At 39.5% G+C, this 23,954-nt stretch overlaps 1 non-coding gene across 1 annotated transcript; it reads left to right on the plus strand.

The window, feature by feature from the left end:
- The first annotated feature begins 844 nt into the window (after positions 1–844).
- trnaa-ugc (transfer RNA alanine (anticodon UGC)) lies at positions 845–916 on the plus strand. Its single transcript has one exon. It is a non-coding gene; the product is annotated as a tRNA-Ala (tRNA).
- The last annotated feature ends 23,038 nt before the right edge of the window (positions 917–23,954 follow it).

Genomic DNA, 23,954 nt, shown 5'->3' on the forward strand with positions numbered 1-23,954 from the left:
TTAGTGGATGTAGCTTGGTTCCACACGTTATAACGCAATTGGATAAATTGATTGCATCATCGAAACACTCATCTTCAGTTCAATATGGCCTACTATCTGTAAAGCTATTAAAAGTAAAACTATTTCTGCTGGAGTAAAAGTTTAATTGGTCTGCAACATGAATATAATGCAGAAGTATTGTCAGCTGTTCTAGATGGTATTTATCTTCCCACTAAACGATTAGGATTTGATGCATGATCCTCCCCTGGGAGGAGGTGACGGTAACAGCAGAGAAGAAAATGATTGCCCGTTTCACATTCATACTGATCTTAATTTTTGTGTAGAACAAGTGGCTGATTAGTTCCCAGCTGGTTTAAATTATCACTGCGTTATCTGAAATAGACTAATGTGATGGAATAATCTCCAATGACCTGGATCAATGGAACTTGACGCCACACCAGGTAAACTAATCCACCTGCTCCAAAGCCCACTCACTGGCCTCAATATTATTCTTTTATTATTTGCACTTGACCCACCAAGGCTGAAGGGTGTATTGTTGAAAGGCAATTTACCAAGCTTTCCTCAGCAGCATTTCCCAAATTCTCAACCTTTAACATCAAGAAGATCGAGGACAGCAGGTGCACAGAGACACAACCACCAGCAACTTCCCTCACCAGACATACTGGGATATACATCACAACACTATTGTTCTTGCTGGGTCAGTATTCCAACTAACAGCACACTAGGAATATCTCCAGCATAAGGATGGTAGCAGATTGAGATGTCACCTCACCATCAACTTCTTAAAGGCAATTTGGGATGCACAATAAATGCTGTCCTTGCTGGAGATGCCCAAATTGGCAGTGAGGATGTAGCTCAGTGAGAGAGCACATGCTTTGCATGTATGAGGTCCTGGGTTCAATCCCCAGCATCTCCATGCTGGTGACAGAGAATTTTGCAGGCATGGTAGTGTAGCAGTTAGCATAATGCTATTACAGCGCCAGTGACTGAGGTTCAATTCCAGCCGCTGTCTGTAAGGAGTTTGTACGTTCTCCCCATGTCTGTGTGGGTTTCCTCCGGGTGCTCCGGTTTCCTCCCACATTCCAAAGGCGTACGGGTTAGGAAGTTGTGAGCATGCTATGTTGGCACCAGAAGTGTGGCAACACTTGCGGGCTGCCCCCAGAACATACTACGCAAACATGCATTTCACTGTGTGTTTCGATGTAATATGACTAATAAAGATACCTTATCTCTTATCTTTAGAATGAATGCAAAAGGAGTAGAAAGGGGATCAGAGTTGCAATCACCAAATCTAGAATGAAAGTTTTTTTTAAAAAAAAGCACATCACTAAATTCAAGGTTCCACATTAGTACCTCTTCAATTCGGTCAAAATGAGACGTCAGTTAAACAATTGACTGCTGACTTATTTTTATAATTACATCACCTGGCTTGGGACACCTTACTTTATTCTGTTTTCCTGCTTTGTCCTGTTTACAATACCATGTGTTACTATTGCAGCAAAGGTTGTATATTTGAAAATTATCCAAAGCCACAACCACCCAACAACCTTGCTCAAAGAATTTCCACCATCATCACTGGGTATGCAAGCTGTTATCATGGAGTGAACACTCTTCACTGGCACATTACAATGGTCTGACTACCATCACCTGATTTATCACATGTCACACCTCCTAAATCTTCTCACAGTGCTTCAAGGATCAGGGAGTCCTTTGTGAATTAGTACAAATACATAGAACTTTGCGCAACAGGTCTGTAAATCAGTAAAGCAGAAACAGAGGTCACTGTGTTCCATACAATTTTCAAGCCAGTAATTTTAATGACTGGAAAATAGTTCATACTGACCTCTGTGCTCAAACACTCAATGTGAGTTCTTACTGTGTTGATTACTTTGAAAGGCTATGAGTGGTGCTACCCAGACAAGCTTGGCAGTCATTTTGCACACAGCAAGATATCGCAAGCCATTAGGAGTTCAAGGACTAAAATATTTATTTTATACAGTGTTGATCAGGAGGATATCAGAAGACTTCTCTGTTTTCTCTAACCCGTATCTTAAAATCTTAAACATACAGCTGAGTGGTGCCAGATTTTAATTTAACCCCAAATGCAGCTGCAGTCTCTTTGCTTTTATTTACAGAAACCTTTCACTTGCTCAGCAATACCCTACCTCTGTTGTGATAAGACAACAATCCCATACTTAATGTATGGGGTACTTTCAGACTGAAGAGAAATTAATACCTGAGACATAGAAGTGAATGAAAATATAACTTGGCCTGAGTTTCCACATGCCACAATCCTGACGTTATACTGCTAATTCCTTCCATCGATCCCCACTCTTGGAAAAGGCAAGGGCAGCTATACAGATTTCTCGTGCCCATAGGCCACGAGCGATCTGCCTAACCCAAGCTCTTGAAATGTAGCATTTCCTGGCTGGTCTGAAAGCTGTGAAAATTAGATGCAAAGGTCTTTTTTCAGGGAGACGATTTCATACATTAAAAATAATTTTTTTGGGATTCAAATCAAAATTAAAACGTAAACCTCACCTGTAACCCCCTCCCTCCTATGCAATTCTGACTTTTTCTCACTTAGCATGACAAGCCAAAGTGTTATGTCTTTGTCAGGACAAAGATGTGGAAACTCGCAGTGCAGTTCCTAGCATCAGTGCTACCCCTCCTTCAAACAAGAAAGCCCTTGTAAGTTAAAATGTTCCAACCATAAAGAAACCCAGTGTTACCATCCACATGAGGCCAGGACCTGGTGGGACCAGACCAAGTTTTCAACCATTCCAAAGATTCTTGCTGAAGCTATGGAATGCCTAGAGTCATGCCTTCAGCAAGAATGCATAACTCGGGAACTAAAATTAATCACACATTGACCAACATTCCTATCCCAAGACACTGGGGTCCTGATTAGATCTGATGATTTTTGACAACTTGCAAGATTCCCAATGAAGTTGAGGCCCAAAGAATTTCAGCACATTTGGCAAAACTATCCATAATACAAGGCTTTATATTTAATCTAATTAATTTAATGAGTGTGCACATTGATGACAAGAGTGATATTTAGTGGCCTTCAGCAGATTATGGTGAAATGCCTTGAACCACAGTGGTCCTCCTTGTGGCAGGTATTCCCACAATGTGGTTGGGTAGGGAGTTTCAGGATTTAGACCCAGTGATGATAAGTGAATGGTAAAATATATTTGCAATCCAACATTGTGTGTAACCTGCAGGTGGTAGTATATCCAGGCACCTGCTGCCCTTGCCCTTCTAGATGTTAGAAATCATGAGTTGTAGAGGTGCTGTTGAAGAAGCCTTGGCATGATGCCACAGTCCTTTTAACGGGGGTACCCACTGCAACCACAGTAACCAGTGGTGGAGGTGGGTAATGTTTAAGGTGGTGGATCGGGTGTCAATCAAGGCATCTTGTTTTGTCTTGAATGGTGTTGAGGCTATTAGAGCTGCAGTCATGCAGAAAACTGGAAAGTATTCCCCAACGCTACTCACTCGTGTCACAGGACACAGCGTCTGACCTAGTGTAGTCTCGTACGTCGCGGCTAGTCCAGGAGAGGTTCCATTCAAATGTGGCTTTCAGGATATTGATGGTGGGAACTCTGTGATGGTGATGTCATTGGCATAGGTGGTTCGAGTATTCCTAATGCTGGAGATGGTCATTGCCTTCATTTATGCTTCGGAAAGTAATTTTCCATTTCTCTGCTTCATTTTCCAAAGAGTTGTAAATAGATTTGAATGATGTGCACTCATCAGCAAACAGCCTCACTTCTGACCATATGTTTGAGGGAAAACAATCATTGCTAAAGCAGTTGAAGATGGTTTGGCTCATGAGTTATGCATTCTTGCTGAAGGCATGTCTCCAGGCATTCCACAACTTTCAATAAAGTAAACTCTTAAATAGTCTTTGGAATGGTTGGAAATAATCCAATAATTACTTCCCAATCTGCTTTATGTGAGGTATGACTCATAGCTGTGGAGAGTATTACATGTTACGAGACAGAAGAAGACCATTCAACGCATTAGGTCCATGCCAGCACCCAGCAGAGCAATTCTGTCAGTCAAATTCTCCATCAATTCCACTTCGATTCTTTTGCCACTTACATAAACTAAAGACTAACTTGCAGTAAATAATTAACCTACCAGCATGTCTTTGGGATGCAGGAGGAAACTGGAGCACCCAGAAGGAATCCATCCATTCTTGGAGACTCTTCTTTGTAGTTGTTTAACTGTCAATCAACATTCACAACTGCATGTACTCCTCAGCTTCACTCAGGTCTTTTGCCCTTCATCTCTAACTATTGCATGTTGCTTTTGCTACTTAGCAAACATAGTCTTGTATTACAATGTTGTTTAGTTATCACCTCATTTTTAGGTGCTGCACCAGGCATAGCTTTCTGAACAATTCATTCACCAGGGTTTTCCCTTCATAATGGCACAGGTATACCAGGCCATGAGGTTACAGATTGTGGTTGAATATAATCCTGCTGCTGCTAATGGCCCACAGAATGTTATGATGCCCATGTCAAACTTGTTGGATCTGTTCAGGAGCTATCTCATTTAGTATGGAGGTAGTGCCATACAACATATTGGAAGAGTTGTTGATGTGAAGTTGCAACTTTGTCTCCAAAAGAGCTGTACAGTGCTTAACCCTACCAGTACTGTTACACATGAGTGCATCTGCAAAAGAAAGGTTGATGAGGTCAATTAGGTTTACCTATTGTGTTTGATCTCCTGCTACTTGCTGCAAATTCTGTCTGACAATAAAGTTCTTCGTGACTCAAACCAACTCGGTGGTACTACCAAGCTACTCTTGATCGTCACTGAAGGCCCCCACCTAGAGTACCTCTGCACCTCTGCTAGCCATCGCTTCCAAATGGAGTGGATTCCAAATTGGCTGAGGGAGGGTAGTAACTGCAAGAGTTGGTTTCCTTGCTTGTTTTTAATCTCATGCTCTAGAATCAATGTTGAGGACTCCCATGGCAACTAGTTCCCAACTATATGCCATTGAACTACTGCCTCTAGTGGTCTCTTCTGCTGCTGGGACAGAATCTATGTAAAAGTCACAATGGAGGAGTCTGGGATGTTGGATGCAAGTGTGATTCTGTTACTGTGATTTGGTTAGGCTATTTCGTAACTAGTCTGTAGGATTAGTCCCCAGTCCTGAGGAGAAGTTTGTAAAATTGACTGGGATGATCTTTACTGTGGTATGAATCACATGCCCAGTTTGATGCTGGGTGAATCAGCAAGTCACTAAAATGGAATTGGTTTATTATTGTCACTTGTACCGAGGTACAGTGAAAAACTTGTTTTGCGTACTATTTGTACAGATCGATTCATTACACAGTGCATCTAAGTAGTACAAGGTAAAACAATGCAGAATAAAGGGTCACAGCTACAGAGAAAGTGCAGTGCAGGTAGACAATAAGGTGCAAGGTCGTAATGAGATAGATTGTGAGGTCAAGAGTCCATTTTATCATACTAGGGAATCATTCAATTGTCTCATAACAGCAGGATAGAAGCTCTCCTTGAGCCTGGTGGTACCTGCTTTCAGGCTTTTGTATCTTCTGCCCGATGGGAGAGGGGAGAAGAGAGAATGTCAGGGGTGAGTGGGGTCTTTGATTATGCTGGCTGCTTCACCAAGGCAGCGAGAAGTGTAAACAGAATACATGGAGGGGAGGCTGTCTTCCGTGATGTGCTGAGCCGTGTCCACAATTTTTTGCAGTTTCTTGTGGTCACGGGCAGAGCAATTGCCATACCAAGCCATGATGCATCCAGATAGGATGCTTTCTATGGTGCATCAATTTAAAAAAATGTTATTCCTCCTGCATTTTAATATTACAGTTCAATACAAATGTGTGAATTTTTATGCCATTTCAGATGGTCGTTAAGAGTTGACCACAATGCTGTAGGTCTGGAGTCACAAATAGACCAGAGCAATTAAGGGAAGTAGATTTCTTGCCCTGAAGGACATTAGTGAGCTAGAAAGTTTTGATAACAGTCGGGTATTTTCCAAGTCACAAATAGTGATGCTTTTTTTTTTGAATACCAAGTTATTTAATGAACTGAATTTAATTTCTCCAGCGGCCATGATGAGATTAAAATGCATTTTTCCAGACTGTTACTCCAGGCCTCTAGATTACAAATCCACAAAAATCTCTGTCGGATTGTTATGGATAATAAAGTATGGACAAAAGGATTTCCTTTGTATCAGATTTATAAAGTTTTAAAAGGAGCAAACTGATTATCATATTTTTCATAAATGAGACAAAATGCTGTATTAAGGCAAAAAGTGCAATTGATCTTTCTTGCAGAATAATAATCCAATAATATTTGAAAAAGGCTTGATGAGGTAATTAGAATGGTGGACACGTTGCTGGAATTAATACATTGAATCATTTTTAGGTTAAGGTTTTATTTTACATAAGGGAAACTTTTGTTTCATATGGATTTGATTCTCTTTATCTGGTTTCCACCTCAGACGTTCGAGTTGACCGTGCTCGATTTTTCCATCTCCTAATTTTTATTTAATACTTTGGATGTTGTTTTGTAAAAATAGAACAAAAATTAACATTATTCTTATTTATTTCAACATAGTTTGAATTCCTTATCTGTCCCTATCCTGAGTGACCTGTTCGAATAGCTTTATTATTGCTGCCTTGAGAAAGCATTGAAGTAATTTGATATTTCTTTCATTTGACTGATAAGTATCTCAAACCTATGTTAAATAGTTTGCGTTAGTAAGAAACACAATCTCTTCCTTGCAACTTGATTGATCGACACCAGTATTTTCACAAGCCTTTTGCTGCAAGCTCTTCTCTTCAATTTGATGTCCAAGAATCATATCAGAAAGTTTAGTTTAACCCTCTTCTGAATCCTCAAGTTAAGATTTCATGCTTCATAAGCTTAGGTTAAAAAAAGCAAACTTTAAAACTAATTTTAACAAAACTGGCTAATTAAAAACAAAACTGGCCTGCCTCTGGGTAAAATGGCAGACAGTTCTGAGAATCAGAAATTTGATAGTTTAATTTGGATACATAGGATGGAATGAACCTTATGGTGCTTAAGCAAGCACCGGCACACTCCAGTTGGAGCGAATGATCTGTTGGTGGACTAGAAGTTCTCTGTGGCAGGAATTAATTCAATAGTGACCTTTTCTCATCTCAGGAGGGAGGAGAAGTACAGGTAATGTTTTAGGAATGGAAACCTACTATTTATAAATCTTGTGTTTGTAGCACTTTGATGTAATAGCATTGTTTGTGTGCAGAAAAAGGATGTTATGTTTTGGACCTAACCATACACATTCAGATTCCCACACGATTCACATGACAGCCGGAATCCATTATTTAGCCACAGAAAATAATTTATGGGGTTGAATGCCATACTCCTGTAAAAGCCAATGTAGAGGGAGAAGGAGTCAATACTGCCAAGGTACGACAAGCAGATGAAGGTCACAGGATTTATGATAAGAACCCTTGTATGCATACGTCCTCTGTGTGATTCGTTGCTGAGTTCTGTTTAGCCGTTATCAAATTCCTTCAGGAAAAGTGATGGTGGTGCCCTTAAGTGCTCACTGTTTAATTTTCCTGCTATTGGCATGTAACAAACTGCTTGATGTGCCTTGAATATTATTCAGTGCTGTGGTAACCACTTCTTTAGCAGGAGCCATAGTTGATCTAAATGTTATATACAGTTCATGGTTCATCAGTGGGAGCATGTCTGGAGAAGGCTACATTTATCTGGCGTGCCCAGGTACAAGTCCCAGTAAGGAAATGGAGATGACATAAATAAAAGAGAGGTGAATCCATGTTCATCTGGTGCCCTCTCAACAATTTCTCTTCCTTATCCCGGTTAAGTAGCATATTTGAAAAAGTTAACCTTATTTCTTTTTCCATAGATGCTGCCTGATCTGCTGATATTTTTTCCCAGCATTTTCAACTTTTATTATCAATGGTCACAATGGCACAAGTTCCAACATTAACTTTGGCCTTTGTTCTGATAATGTGTATCTTTCCCACCACCACCACCCCCATTAACCCTTCTGTTCTTGAATCTCCCCCTCCAAGTCTCTTTATTCCCTCTGACATAGCCCCACTATCCCAACCCCAGAGATTTCAAACATCTCTCTGACATTCCCTCAAGACCTCAATTCTTTCTTGGATCTCCACATTGCTCCAGATTTATAGCCTTCTCTAATCTCCCCCTCCCCTACTCCTCAGATATCTCTCCATTCTCCACCCACCTCACACCTCAACCCTTTCTCACAATCCACCCTGGTTTCAAATCTTATGCTCATTTCAATCACGACCATCACTGCAATCTGCTTCTCAACACTTCTTTCACAATCTCCATTCTCTGTCATTGCAAGAGATTGCAAAGCTAATTCTACCAACTCTGATGTCTAAAGCCTTGGGTGTTGTAGAAGGTTCAAGCCTGGCACATATTTAGCAGGACAAGCTGTGGATTGCCGGGGCTAAACTTGCTCTCTCTATTAGGTGGATGTCTCAATCATTGCCCAGAAATTTAATCCTCTTATGAAAATTAGCTCCATCTATTCTCGTTGCTGATTCCTCAAGGCTCTTTCCAGAAGAGGAGCAGATTCCATGCACAATATGTTTCAGCAGTTAGGAGTCTGGTCAAAATTTTATGTGGAATCCAGGAAGGGAAATTGAAAATTGAAGTATTTGATGTCAAAGTGCCAAAGCTAGTGGCAGACTCAGCTGAAGCTCTATCATCAGACAGAGGAAAGGATATTCCTCACACAAGTGTCAAGATGGGACAGTGGACTGAAGGAGGAAGGATGGGGAAAGACTATGCAGGAATGTTCAACTGAGGACCAGGAATCTATTGCTTTGAGAGGTTGTCAAGCTTTATAAATGTTTGGCAGCATAACTTGTTGTAAAGATCATTAAATATAATTGGCTTTGTTTTTTTTTGTAAACAAAATCCATTCAGCTTAGAAGCAAAATATGAAATCTTCCAAAGATGTTGACAGTCAAAGGACTGAACTTGTATTGAATTTTAATAATAGATATGTTTGTCTGAAATAGACCAAACATTTTGCAAAACAGATTGAAATCTGTATATTGAACTACACTGAATACAGTCATCACAAATTAATTATGACAGTGACTAATATACATAAGAGTAGAATGAGCAGTGAAGAGTAGATCTGAATCTGGTTCTTATTGGTTTTTAATCAGGATAGCCTGTAACAAAGTTTTAAAGTTTATGAGCAGATATTAAAGAGGGTTAAAAGCCAGGATAAAGAAGAGCAAATATTTTTAATGCAAAATATTTTTGTCAATCTAATTCCTCATCTTTAATACTTTAAGAAGTGTATTCAATTGCAGTTTTATCTGAGGAAAATTAGACATAGATTGAAGAAGCAAATTTGCAGAAAAGATTGGCACAGACTTGGGTCCCATCTTGTGATTTCTGATTGTAAAATTAATGGTCCAAAATAAAACTGCATGACGCATGCACATAATTTTCCAAAGTACACTGATAATACTGAAATGGGGAATAACAAAATGCCAGTGATACAGATGAGAGATCCATCTTTTGCCATTCAATTATCCTGAAATAAATTAAAATAAGCATCCTTCCTGGTGCCAGATACTGATCTGAATGTTCTAGTGCAGGTAGAAGGTTCAATGGCATTGAGGATGTGGTGCTCCTTTAAGTTCTTTCTATAATTCACGCATTAAATCATTTTAATTAGGGGAGATGGCAGTAAAGAACCAACACTGTCTATGTCCAGCCCATTCCTCCCTTGCTTGCAGTGATATTGATAATAGTCATGGTTGTCTGCCTTCATAACTGTTCAAATCCAATGAAGTTTTCAACGGAAGGTAGTTAAATAAAGATTAAAGAGGTTGGCATTTCCATTATTTTTAAGTCTTGGAAAGAATCTGAAGAGTGGATGTAGGTGGAGAGATTTGTTCTTTGTGTTTTGACAGAAGTTCATTTTGGTGGACATTCATCAATGAATTGGACACATCACAGTGAACTTCTATTGGGATTCTCCTGCTTAAACTATTAGAAATTCAGTCAAAGTGATCTCCAACCAAATCATCAAGAACCAAACAATGGTACTTTAGATCTCCAATATGCTGGTCACGAGTGAAATATTCATTTCATAATAAGCAGGCATTAAGCAGGTACAGTGAAAAGTACTAGTAGTTTGGGAGAGAATGAAGTGTTTAGCCCCTCTTGGGAACTGATTTTCACAGTTCTATTTTCTTGTACGATCTTTATATTACCCTTCCTCATGGAAGAACTTGTACCTATTCAATTATAGTAATGTTAACATGGATCACCTCTTTTGGCAAAGCATTCCATAAGTCTATAAATATTTTCCTCCTCTCACTCTCTCTGTGTGTATTGAGACTGTACCTGCTGCTGTAAATAATCACTTCAAAGAATTAATTGGCTTTTCCACTGCAGTCCTGCTATAAATTTGGTGGAGACCACCAGAATGCTTTAAGCTTGGCTGGTACCAAGGTCAAGTTTCCAGCATGTTTTTTTCTTGGAGGGGATGGAGCTTTGTACCTACACCCAAAGGGCCATCAATGAAAGAAAAGAGCTTAGGTTCTAGACCTCTACATTGTGAGCAGCCACACTCTGGCCCTCCAATAGTTCTCAATGCAGCATTGCCAAGGCAATACCTGGATTCATCATGTCATGCATAAGACTGGTAACAGTGGTCCATCCCAGAAGTCCAGGCTGACACTTGGGTCTGAGTCCTGAAAATCAAAAGACTATATTTCTTCTATTTGTTAATAGTTGTCCCCCGGGCACAAGATCCACAGTACAGACTTTCCAATGAAGGTGTCTGGCACTTCCAAGATACCAGTCTTCTGCCAACATACCCATTGCTTTCAGCTGGCGGAGATGGGACATGCAGGGAAAGAACCCCAGAGAAACATTTCTAACACCAAGAGGCACGATCCTTAAAGCCCTTCCGCCTGTCTTTAGAAGCACTGGTAGCAATTAGCAATGGGCCAAACTTGCACCTTCCTGGCTTTTTGCTAGGTTTATCTTGGCAGTTCCTTGCATTGTGATGGAGTATCAAATTCTCTCTAAAGAAACAAAAGATTCCTCACAGAAAAGGGAGTAAGTCAGGCAGAAAATTAATTGCCTCCCACGCACCAACAGATAGCTGGCTAAAGAAAGCTCAGGCCTTATGTGGCCAAAAGAGATCAGAAAGCAAGTTTGGAAGAGAATTCCTTTTTTGAACATCAGAAATGAATAAAGTGAATTGGTGCCACACATTGATTACTGCTAGGTAAAATAAAAGTACAATTAACATTTTCTATTTCTCAGAAGCTAACAAAGCAGTGAAATCTCTATTCATGACCATAATAATTGAATTTCTACTGCTAAAGTTCATGCCAATCACCGGGCACGGTCTTTTTCAAACATTCTTTTTTTTTCAACATTAATCCAGTTTACAACATCTATCACAACTATTACTAAATCGTGCATAGCTGTGCTATCAAAGTCCTGAAGTCCATAACATTGGCTTTGTAACACAAATGGGAAAACACAACAGGAAATTTGGAAACAGTTGTCAGTATAGTAATAGACTTCAGGAGGGAAAAGGCAGGCCAGTGAAGTGGACAGACATATAGTAGATGAAATTTGAAGTCTCTGATGTGTGAAATGATACATTTTTTGGAGAAACCATGAGGTGAGGCAATATCTTGATGGTACAGGGTGAGTGCAGGAGCAGAAACCTGGGGTGGACATAAATAAAAAGCATGTGGGATCCTTGGCTTCACTAACAGAAGAACGAAAGGAAAGGTTATTAATACTTTAAGATATCAGTTAGGCTTCAGCTCTGGGCACCATGCTCTTAGGTGCCAAGGGAGAGAGCACTGTAAGGATTGACTAGAGTGCTACCAGAGATAAAGGACTTCGATTATATGGAAGGACCTGGAGTTGTTTCCTTAGAGCAGGGAAGATTGAGGGGAGATTTGATAGAGTGTCTTGGAAGTATAATAAGTTTTGGCATAGTAGTTAGAACAAATTGTTTCCAGTGGTAAAATAGTCAAAAGCCAGAGGCTGCAGGTTTATAGCAGTTATCTAAAAGAGAAACAAATGTGATGTTTTTTAGGCAGCAATATATTGTAGGCTGGAATACATTAACTGAAGGGGTGATGGAAGCAGATTCAATGGTAATTTAAAATGAAATTGCATAAATACTTGAAGGAGAAAATAAATCACATAACAAAGGAAAACGCATTTGAGTGGGATACTGTATATTGGATATCCCTACCAATGACCATGCATGGGTACAATTTCTCCCATGTAGATTCCTTTGACTTTATGCTATATAATAGTTGGTTTCCATATATCACAGATGGTATTTGGCTTTAACTCATTATAACGTAGCCTACCAAGGACACACAAATAGGAGCAGGAATGGAATCAGCCCCCGAAGCCTGCCCGGCCATTCAATGTGATCATGGTTGATCTACCCCAGGCGTCAGCTCCAAATCCTCTCCTGTATTAGATCCCTATAGTCCCCAGTTCCCAAATCTTTCAAAACTTTATCTCCCTCTTTAAAGATCTCCAGTGATCTAAGCTCCTCTACCCTTCTAAGTAGAGAATTCCAGAGATTCACCACCCTTTGTGAGCATTAATTCTGACACATCTCAGTTTTAACTGACCGCCCCCTAATCTTGTAACAACGTACCCTCTGAAATTCTCCCACTAGTGCAAAACCCCACTGTGATAAGACTATTGAACAGTTCCTTTATACAATGAGATGGACTATGACCTCACGATCTACCTTGTTGTAACCTTGCACCTTATTGCACTGCACTTTCTCTGTAGCTGTGACACTTTACTCTGTACTGTTACTGTTTTTACCTGTACTAAATCAATGCACTTTGTACTAACTCAATGTAACTGCACTGTGTAATGAATTGACCTGTACGATCGGTTTGTAAGACAAGCTTTTCACTGTACCTCGGTACAAGTGACAATAATAAAACCAATACCAATCTTGACGTCTACCCTATCATGACCCATCAGAATCTTATGTTCCAATAAGATAACCCTCATTCTTTAGCCTCTCATCCCTGGACAACCCTCATCCCTGGAATTAGCCTAGTAAATCTGTTTTAGACTGCCTCCGATGTTAGTATGCAAGTTATTTTATTAGACGTCAATTATAAATCATCCATTACCACTATTTATGTATATTTTCAAAAGATTTTTAGAAATGTTTTCTTTACAGAATGAAATCAAGCTATTTTGATATGCTATACATTCAACCTGCTGATCTGCATAAGTAACTTTGTAATTGACAGCCTTGCTTTTCTTTTAATCTTTAAATTGTTCTACCATAGTATGTTACTGAAATGGGAAATGCCATGGGATTTCTACTCCTATCCAGTCCTTGCTGCTTTAAATCCATAGAAACCTGGAAAAATACAGAAGTGCTACCCATAATGGATTACATCTGCAATGGGTCAGAAAAATCAGTGCACACCCATTACATGTGTAAATGAAATTCTGACAAAAGTATGCAATGTAAATATTACCAAGGCTATTAGCACCCAAGCCCATGTCTCAGTGTCTGGACGATATCCAAGTGTTCATTCCCTTTGGAACTCACATGATCTGAATTAAAAAATAAAAATCAGCCACCAGTTTATTTTTGAATCACCACCTATCACATATGTTTTATAAATCCAGATCTTTTCAAATTACTAAAAATCTATTATTTGCACCACGTTCTTCTCCTTTTATTGTTGACAGCCTTATGTCCTCCTACCACTAAGCAGCTCTTCACTCCTTCCCCTGAGCAGCTCCCTTCCCAGCATTTAAATAGCTTCCTCCATTGACGTACTTTTCCAATGCTTGAATGAAAAACACTATGATGCTGGAGGAACTCAGCAGGCCAGGCAGCATCCGTGGAGAAAAGTAGGCAGTCAAGGTTTCGGGTCAGGGCCCTTCAGGACGGATGCTGCCTGGCCTGCTGAGTTCCTCCAGCATCATAGTGTTTTCCATCTGGATTCCAGCATCTGCAGTCCTTTGTTTCTCTTTTCCAATGGCTTTCCACTTCACATTTGCTGACCTTTAAAAATTGTTTGCCTCTTTTCCCCCCAAGGTTCCTCAGTTTCTTCCCCACTAGACTTATCCATCCAACACCCACACTGCCATCTTCATTCCTATCCTCACAGGATGACATGCTTGTGGTGCTGCCGTCTCCTAACTCCAGCAACCCAAGTTCAATCCTGACCTCTGGTGCTGTCTGTGAGGAACGTGCATGTTCTCCCTGTGGCTGCATGGGTTTCTACTGGATGCTGTGAGGAGTCGATAGGAATATGAGGAAAATAAAATGGGATCAGTGTAGGATTGATGTAAATGGGTGACTGTGTACTTGGTGGACCGAATGGTCTGATTGCATGCTGTATGACTCTAATTCATTCTACTTCTTACTCTCTCTACCTTCCCCACCACCATCCTTTACCCTCCTCCTGCCTTTTCTTCTTTATCTTCTCTACTGCTGCCCCTCTTATCACCTTCACTCATTCCCATACCCTCTCCTTTTACTCAATTATCTCCTGATCACTAACCTTGCTTGATGCAAGTACATTTTTCTTGACCACAAGTGAGCAAAGTGAAAGGAAGTCAACCAGTTGCATGGGATGTGAGAAAAGGAGATTATTTACAATCTCTTTCACAAAATAAAAGGCAGATATTATGATGGTTAAGGAGCAGAATAAAGAAAAGAGTGCTTTAGAACCACTGTTAGTTGTCTATTCCAGAAGCACAAACTAGATGGGGAAAAAAAACATGTAATAGGAACAGAAGCTGTTGGAACTACTCAGTAGGTCAGGCAGCATCTTTGGAGAGAGATATAGTTAACTTGACTTCTTCATGCATGCTACATGTGTACAAGTGAATATGTAGAAACTACATCAACAGCTGTGTTTATGATATTGTTCAGCGCTCCATTTTTTTCCTAGTTCTTCTGTGCATTAGAAAATCATAAACAAGGAAAATGCAGAAGCAAATTATTCCAAGGGCCTGTTTTCATGCTGTATGACTGACTCATTCCCGGTCTCCTTTCTCTGTCCACTTTCCCCACTCCATCGCCCTTTCCCTTGTTCCTTTGTCCTGTCCACTGCATCATATAGCAAACATAAGTTACATGATGGAATATCTGGGGAAACACTGTGAGATCCAACAGGAACTGAGGCAAAACATTCCTTCCTTTCAAAGCCCAGGAGTCTGCTTTTACTGTCCAATGAAGTGGCAGCAATACATTTTGAAGTCAGGTTGGTATACAACACGAAGGGAAAGATGCAAATAGGGGTCTTCCCATGTACCTTGAAATAAGGATGCAAAATTGAAAGGTGCACCAATGCAATGAGTTTCAAGAGCCAATGACATGACTACACCAAACTAGCATGTTTGATTCAATTTTATGTTACCAGTAAGCTACGTGCACAGGTAGCAGCCTTAAAGCCAGCTCTACACTACTCCAGAGGGAGAGGATTCAGGTTCACTAGTTGACTTACAGAGGAACTATGGATTTCTTCCTATCAGAAGAAATAATATCCTGTTTAAAGGACAATTGTTGTCTGTAATGGGTGGTTACCTAGAATACTCCCATGACATTTGGCCAGAAATGATCCTGTCTTAATTCTCGAGTTATGGTTTCTAGGTGCAAGAAGCTTAATCAAAAAAATTTGCCTCGGAGAAGTTGTCATCCTACTCAAAAAAAAAATAGAATTTATTATTTTGTAGGCTGATGTTTGCTCTGTTCCCATAGAACTGCCCAGGAATAGGCAAAGTTCATCATCAATGTGGCTCAGCAAATTAATGTGTGAGACATTTAGCCATTGGATCTTGACCACAGGGTATTGAAGGAATTATCACTGTTATATTTTGTCTGGTGGGTGAAAAATGAAATAACTCTTGCATATCACATGAAATTAAAAATGACAGTTCTTGTAATCACTTTCAGCTGTAACCTTTTACCAGAAAAAAGATATCACAAAATGATTTGTGTAAAGGGCAATTCTTTTGCAATTATTTTCTTAATATATATTCATTCAGGCTTATGATTGTCAAAAAAAATCTGCAAATATCTGCTCAAATCAAACTTCTATTGATTTGTAGGGTTCAACAATAAATCAGTTAATCAACATCACAAGACAAAATATTCCACTGAAGAATTACGTGACTGATTTGTTTTTTTTTCTTTAAGTAAATCCTTCCACTGAAGAGTCATGTGGCTGATTTGTTTTTTCTTTCTTCAAGTAAATCCTTCAAGAGAGTACTATCATGATTGAATATATGTTTTAACCTTTCTGTGTTTGTCTGAAGACATTAAAGGGCATTATGGGTTATGCATGGTGGATTAATGAACAGAGGACTATTTAGCTCATGAGAATGATACTTTTCATACAAAAATTGTATTAAACCACTCCTTTGACATGGCTAGCTCACATGGTTAAAACAAGAATACTGGTATTGTTTCAATGAATATTAATATTTGGTTTAGTTTTGTCTTATGTTGTCTCCCCCTGGACAGTGTATACTTTATTGATGTTTTTTCAGCCATCCTTTTTGGAATTGATTCCTGACTCCCATTGAGGTGCATTAAGGATGGGAACTTCTTTGATGGTTCCAATTGCACTGTGTGATCCAAGCTATTATTTCCTTACCCGTAGCAGCTCTCATCCTTATTTGACTTGCTGTATAACTGTACCACCTCCTGGACAACCAGAAAGGGTGAGTTCAATGGACATGCAATAGCGATGTCCACAATACGGTCCAGATACAATCTGTGATCACTTTTGATTTGATCACAAGCCTCTTGCCAGTTCCTTCTTTATCACACGTGTTTCAGCAAAATCAATTTTATTGACATTAAGCTATTTAAACTTCCGTAGGGAGGTCTGGTCACTTTTCCAAATGGAGTTTGACCATTTAGGAAGCAGTCTAAACCAGTCCTCTAATCATCCACAACATTAGAAGTGAAAAATTATTTCCCAGTGTTGCTTTAGTGTTTTCCTGTTTGTATTTAGAAAGAAAATACACTAGAAATTCCAAAAAAAATGCTGCTGTGAAATTAAAATAAATGATGAATAACCAACATTGCATACTTTTCTGAGTACTTTTAACACGTGTTGGGAAATATGGCTCCTCATTTTATGGTGGGATTTCCCTTCTATCTTGCACTGTGCTATTTGTATTTGTTTGTCCTCAATGGCATCTCATATCTTCTTACAACATAAAAGGAGGCCATTCAGCCCATCATGGCTGACTCCAATGACACCTGTGACCTACAGCTTCAAATAGAATCTCACATACATCCCTTGGCTACTTTGCCGATGTAGGTCAAAGTCACGCTCAGCTTCCTAGCTTCAGGACTATTCCAGTCTGATGCTGCTGATCTCTACCACATCTGATCATTAGCAGCTAACTGCTGCATTTGGGAGGTCACCATAGTTAAGGAGAGTAGGCACTATTTCCTTAATCCTTCTGTCATAAGAGAAGGCACGGGCATGTCCCTATATTGCAGGCATCTTTAAAATGTGCAGGCATTTGAAGTCTGCTCTCATGCCCAAGTAGAGCTTTTTCTGGTAATTTCCCACTTGAAGCAACTTGACTGAGGCACTGGAAGAGTGTCCCCTTTTATTGACACTGTTCTAATTCATCCTAATGAGATTCCCCTGGCCCCTAGGAGCACTCCCACCTCAGCCATCCTCCTGCTGTTGCAGCCTTCATTGATAACATTCTTCTGTATCTGTAAGAGTGGCACTAGTCCATTTCAGTGCTATCTCCAAACATCAGGCCTGCCGTATTGCTTTAACAGATGCAAGAACCCGCAATACAAAAATAGGGATGATGCATTGAAAATGTCTGATTTATCACCACCCACCAATACTGTTCTGTGAATCCTGTATTTAAATATCTTGTCCATTCTGATTTTCACAAACTCATTACAATTTACGCTATTACAGTGCCAGTGACCCGGGTTCAATTCCGGCCGCTGTCTGTAAGGAGTTTGTACGTTCTCCCCGTGTGCCTGTGTGGGATTCCTCCAGGTGCTCTGGTTTCCTCCCACCTTCCAAAACAAAAAGACATACAGGTTAGGAGCTGTGGGCATGCTATGTTGGCGCCAGAAGAGTGGTGACACTTACGGGCTGCCCCCAGCACATTCTCAGTAACGCAAAAGGATGCATTTCACTGTGAGTTTCGATGTACATGTGACTAATAATGGTATCTTATCTTACTGGTATATGAAACAAGCTGCAAGAGGAGGTGGTAGAGGCAGGTATAGTTACAATGTTTGAAAGATATTTGGATGGGTACATGAATAGGAAAGGTTTAGAGGGAGATGGGTGAAATGCAGGCTAGTGAGATTGACCTGATAGACATCTTGGTCAACCTAGAGAAGTTGGGACGTAGGGCCTGTTTCCGTGCTGTATAATTCTATGAAGCTATTGACTCACAACACAATTTTACTCCCCAATGAAGATGTGGAGCAACTTATATTTAAAAAATGGTTTCAAATTATTACATTGTAAAAGATGCACCATAATTTGAAATGCGAAAGGAAACACAGTGGAGAGGTGGATGAGTGAGATCCACAGAAGGTAACTGAGAACCAATGTATAGGGAGCGTGCCCAAGGTAAGAGAGTGTGGAAAAGACGTACTGCAGCAAACATTGCAGGGAGGCATTAGATAAGTTAGTAAAGTCAGAGAGAATGAGAGGTAGAAGAGAAAATAGTAAAACATTGCAACATACTTCGTACTAACTTTGATACAAGTCAAACGGGCTGCCCCCAGAACATTCTACACAAAGATGCATTTCACTATGTGTTTCAATGTACATGTGACTAATAAAGAAATCTTATCTTGTCTTAATCTATTGTGGCAGATGATCTAAAACTTGATCAATGCGGTAGATTTTAAGAAGCAGCTTAACGGAGAAAAGAGAGGTAGAGAATCTGAATTTTGTGAGTTTTGGGATGTGACAACCAAAGGAACAGTTATATTCAGGGATGATCTAGACACTGGAACCAGAAGAGCACAGATGACCCAGAGGGATGTAGGGCTGGAGAAAATTGAAGAAATAAAATGGAGAGCAACCATGTATGGATCAGAAAACCAGAGTGAGAATTGTAAAGTTGTGCTTAACCAGGAAGCAATATAAGTTGAGAAGTAGAGAGGGAATTGACGTTTCAAATTTAATATAAATTGGAATACATACTGCAGAGTTGTGAATGAGGATTATGAAGACTGGAAAGCGCAAGATCCAGGCAGAAGTGCATCAGAATAGTCAAGCCATGAGGTAGGAAAGGGAAGAGTGAGTGTCTGCAGCAGCGGATGAACAGAGGTGATGAAACTGAGAAATATGATAGAGATGGAAGGAGTTCAATGACAAAATGGATATATGGTTGGAGGCTCGCACCATGTATGACATTAAGAGTGAAAACAGTCTGGTTCAGTCTCTCACATTTGCCATGATGGAGGAAGGAATTGGCTGCATAGGGATTGAGATTGTGGAAAGAGCTGAGGACAAAAGGCCTTGCTCTTCCAAGATTTTGGTGCAAGAATTTGGGCAAATAATTTGACAAATTAGAATGAGTGAGCAGTTGAGAGAGCCGGTGGTGACTAACTGGATAGTTTTGCATCACACCACAAGGGGCAATGTGCTACAGATGGGTAATTAGAGAGGGTCGTGCGTAGATGCATGTCCACTGTGTGCATGGGAAAGGAAGCCTTTGCAGCTGATTCTTTAACTAACAGTGAAAAGATGGTAACAGATGCAGATGCCGAAATCTGGAGCACAAAATAAACTGCTGGAAGAATTCAGCTGGGCACGCAGTATCTGTGGAGGCAAAGGGATGGTCAAGGTTTGTAACGGGAAAAATGAGCAGGTTTCTGAGGTTTCGGATCAAAGAGGGAGAAAGAACACTTCAAAGGTGCAACAGAGTATTTTATTAAAGCATATTAAGTAATATAAAAGATTAACAAACAAGTCTAAGATACGGTATAGAAAAATTAAAAACAACAAGTCTCACACCCTTCTGCTCATCAAGGACTCCGGTTTACGATGGCTCGTCTGGAGAATCTCAAGAGGGTCCTTGGCACCGATCGTGATTCCAGTCCGAGGAGAAGTCCAATGAGCTTGCTCACTACTCACACTTATCAAAAACCTGTGCCTTTTTTCCTCATCCGCGCATACTAGTCAGCTAAAACTCTAAGACTAATCATTATTCTTAATGATCGGCAACTGAACCAATCTCACTTGTCTCTGAAAAACAAGTTTATCATATCACATCCCTTTAAGTCTTACATCTGCAAGTTTCAAGGCCTCATGTCCCCATGAATCAAGGCCTTATGCTTTAATTATCTTTCCAATTAACGTGCCTGCTCATTGTGAGGACTGTGAGCAGACAACTCCGTTTTGAGTAAAAAGATCTGTTTTTAACCCTCTCATTACAAGGTTTCAGGTCAAGACCCTGCATCAGGACAGGCTCTGATGCAAAGTCTCAACCCGAAACGTCAACCATCTCTTTGCCTCCATCATTGATGTGACTATGAATATGGAGAGAAGATTTTACCTGTAGGCAGAGACAAAAGGACGATAGAAAGAAGATGAGAGAAGACCAGAAAAGATGAAGAACTTTAAAGAAAAAAATGAGACTTTGTGGAAACTCCATTTAGGCAAAGGAGGCTGGATGGTTGGGGAGGAGAAATGAAAGAATGATTGGGAAAGAGTAACTTGAACTGGAATGTCAGTAGTCAGTTGCTTAAGTAGTGCGAAGGATTTCTGGGCCCCAGCATTTTATGAATTCTAAGTTTTAAAGAGGAGGTGATATTGATTGTTTTAATCAAGGCTTTGAATATTTAATCAGTCACTTCAAGCATCACAACAATGAATGGCCTGAATGAGTAATGACATCACTAAAGATTAAAGCGTTTGTGGTGTGTTCTCATATATTCCAATTGCAGTATGGTGTATGGTGGTTCTGTGAAGCATCCTATGTATTGGCCAGAGTAGAGGCAGAAGAAAGGAACCAGATAGCACTTAACGAGAATTGTCTGTCCAATTTTGAGCCATGTGGTGCACTTGACTGGAAAGTAAAGGAGACGCAGACTATCAATCAAAGAATCATACTGGACAGAAGGAGACCCCCTGACTCAACGGCTAGCAAGAAGTCTCATGCACCAACTCAGTCTCCAGAGTTGAAAATGTCATCTTTAAGTTAAAATTCAATTTCCCTTTAGATGTTGGCATATGAAATTTAACACCAAAAAAAAATGAAGTGGTGCACTTGGCAGAAAAATGAGAGAGAGAAAAGACTAAGCAGTGCAGTTCTAATTGATTTGCAGGAATAAAAAGACCTGGTGTTTACAGCAATCCTTGAATGTCACAAGGCATGTTGAGAGACTGGTTAGTAAAGCATATGGGATGCTGGGATTCATAAATAGAGGCAAGGAGCACCAAAGCAAGGAAGTTGTGTTGAACTTGTATAAAACACTGGTGGGGGCACAACTAGAACACTGAAACCAATTCTAGTCACAGAACTTTAGGGAAACTATGAGGATCGTAGCAAATGTGCAGAAAAGATTTAATAGAATGGTTTCATGGAAAGCTTTCAACTTTAAATTAGACTAGAGAACTGGGTTGTTTTCCTTGCAATAAAGGTTGAAAGATGATTTGATATAAGTGTGTCAGATTGCAACTGGTTTAGATGATGCAGCTAAAGCAGATGGTTCAAAAAGTTCAGAGAGGGGATACAGATTTGAATTTTAGACAAGGGATACAAAGGAAAGTATTTTTTTAAGCTGAGATAGTTGTGATCTGAAATACACTGCCTCTAAATATGATGTAAACAGAATCATTCAGTGCCTTCAGTAGAGAATTGGAAAGGCACTTTAGGGATGCTTCTATTCTAGACATCTGGATATAAAGACCAGCATTCCTTTTATCTGTATCATTATTTTCTGTACCTATACATTTTATTGATTCTTGTACAAAAAATCCTTGTGCCTCTTTAGACCTCCACTGCTTCAAGTTTTTCAACATTTGAGACGTACTCTGTTCCATACGTCTTTTTGGTACAAATGTGGATAATCTCACATTTCCCTACAAGAACTATATTTGCCACAACTTTACCCGTACAGTTGATCTCCCAAGATGTAATTTACCTTCATCTATTTTGCTTGCAATGGCATTTACTTTGTGTCATCAGTAAACTTGGGTTTGCGGAATCTATCCTATCACCTAAGTTATTTATAAATATGAATACTTCTGATCCCAACATAGATCCTTGTGAGACACCACATGTTTATCCTGCCAAATTGAGTACCTTCCTAATATCCCTGCTCAATTCCATCTTTATTTGTAAAGCCAATGCAAAATATTTATTTTGTTTCTCAAACAATCCCTTCAGTCTCCATAATTAGCCTCTCTTCCTCAAATCTGAGCAACCCCATTCTCTTTTCAAATACCCACTTATATTTAAATGCATATAAAATAGTTTGCTATTTTCTTTTATTAATAGTGCTTTTCTTATCTTACTTTTAAGCCCTATTAATCCCTTATTGACCTCCCCATGACAGTTTCTTCACTGCTAATGGCTGTCTTTAATATTTCTAACCCTAACTTCAAGCTATGTTTCTCTTTTAAATTTCATTCTATATTTAGCTATGGAACTCTATATCATGACCACTGTCCACCTTCTAGGAATATATTTATTAGCTTATTCTCAGCTTCACATACCTGAAGAATTCCCATTGTTGATCTTTCAACCTACTTGCTAACTTTTCCGCCCAATTAATTTGTCTTTAGCCTGGAAAATTAGTGTTTTTCCAGTCCAGCACCTTTATCCTTAACAAGTTCAGATATCCACTAGTGATGTTGCAGTTCTTATGTTGCCAGCAAGATGTCTATTGACCTGTTTTCAGGTCATTGGCTCTGCAATGGGCTGCCACATAAATATATATATTTATATATGCACTATAATTTAGTTGAATAACTCAGTATTACATAAATGTGTCAACATTCAATTATCCCTCAACTTTTTCATTTTTTTTATTTCTTTCCTTGTTCAAAGGCAGAATAAAAACGTTTTAACTAGACCTTTTCTTTTCATTTTGAAGCAGTTAAAAGACCTGTCAGAAAGCCATTTATTTTTCAAAGGCAAAGCAAGGACGCAAAACCCATGTGTGGGAGAAAATTAGTTTCTTAAGTGCACATATTCTGCATAGAGCCAAGTTAATTAGAAAAAGCAGAAGCCCATGAATGCCACACGATTTAGTCATTCAATTCTGACACTGTTCAAGCCCAGTGAGCTGTTTCTTATCGGTAAGACTTTAATAATTGGCTTAGACATATCAAATAAACTTTCTAGAGAATTCTGTAGTAGCAGGTATGACATTCTAATAGGAGTTTTATTAGCAATTTCTCCGTGAAGTAATGTATTAGGAATGACTATGACATTTTCTACTCTAAGGGGTTTTGGCCTTGCTCATTTTTACACTTGCTGTGAAATAAATTTATTCACGGCAGAGATCTAATCAAATACGCAGCACTGTTTGCCCTAGTTTGCAGAGCACTGTGCCTCTCAGATTTAATAGAAAGTGACACATACATCATAGGAGAAAATGCATCGTTTTCACTCAAGCATAACTGAATAGCAATAATCCTTATGACTTCTCAATGCACTGGGGGTTCAGTCTTCCACCAGCGTCAAGTCTGACATTATTGCAAATGTCGGAACCAAATTCTACTTGTTGACTTTTTTGGGATCTGTTGCATATGACTTTGACAGAAGAACAAAATCAGTCAAACATCGCTTGTTTACATTTCAGTGAACACTGGGAATGCAAATCTAATGACTCCATATCTTTTAATAAGCTCAACTGTAATCAATGCATGTTTCATTACCTCAGTGAG

This window comes from Pristis pectinata, chromosome 7 (genome assembly GCF_009764475.1).
Source record: "Pristis pectinata isolate sPriPec2 chromosome 7, sPriPec2.1.pri, whole genome shotgun sequence".
NCBI lineage: Eukaryota > Metazoa > Chordata > Chondrichthyes > Rhinopristiformes > Pristidae > Pristis > Pristis pectinata.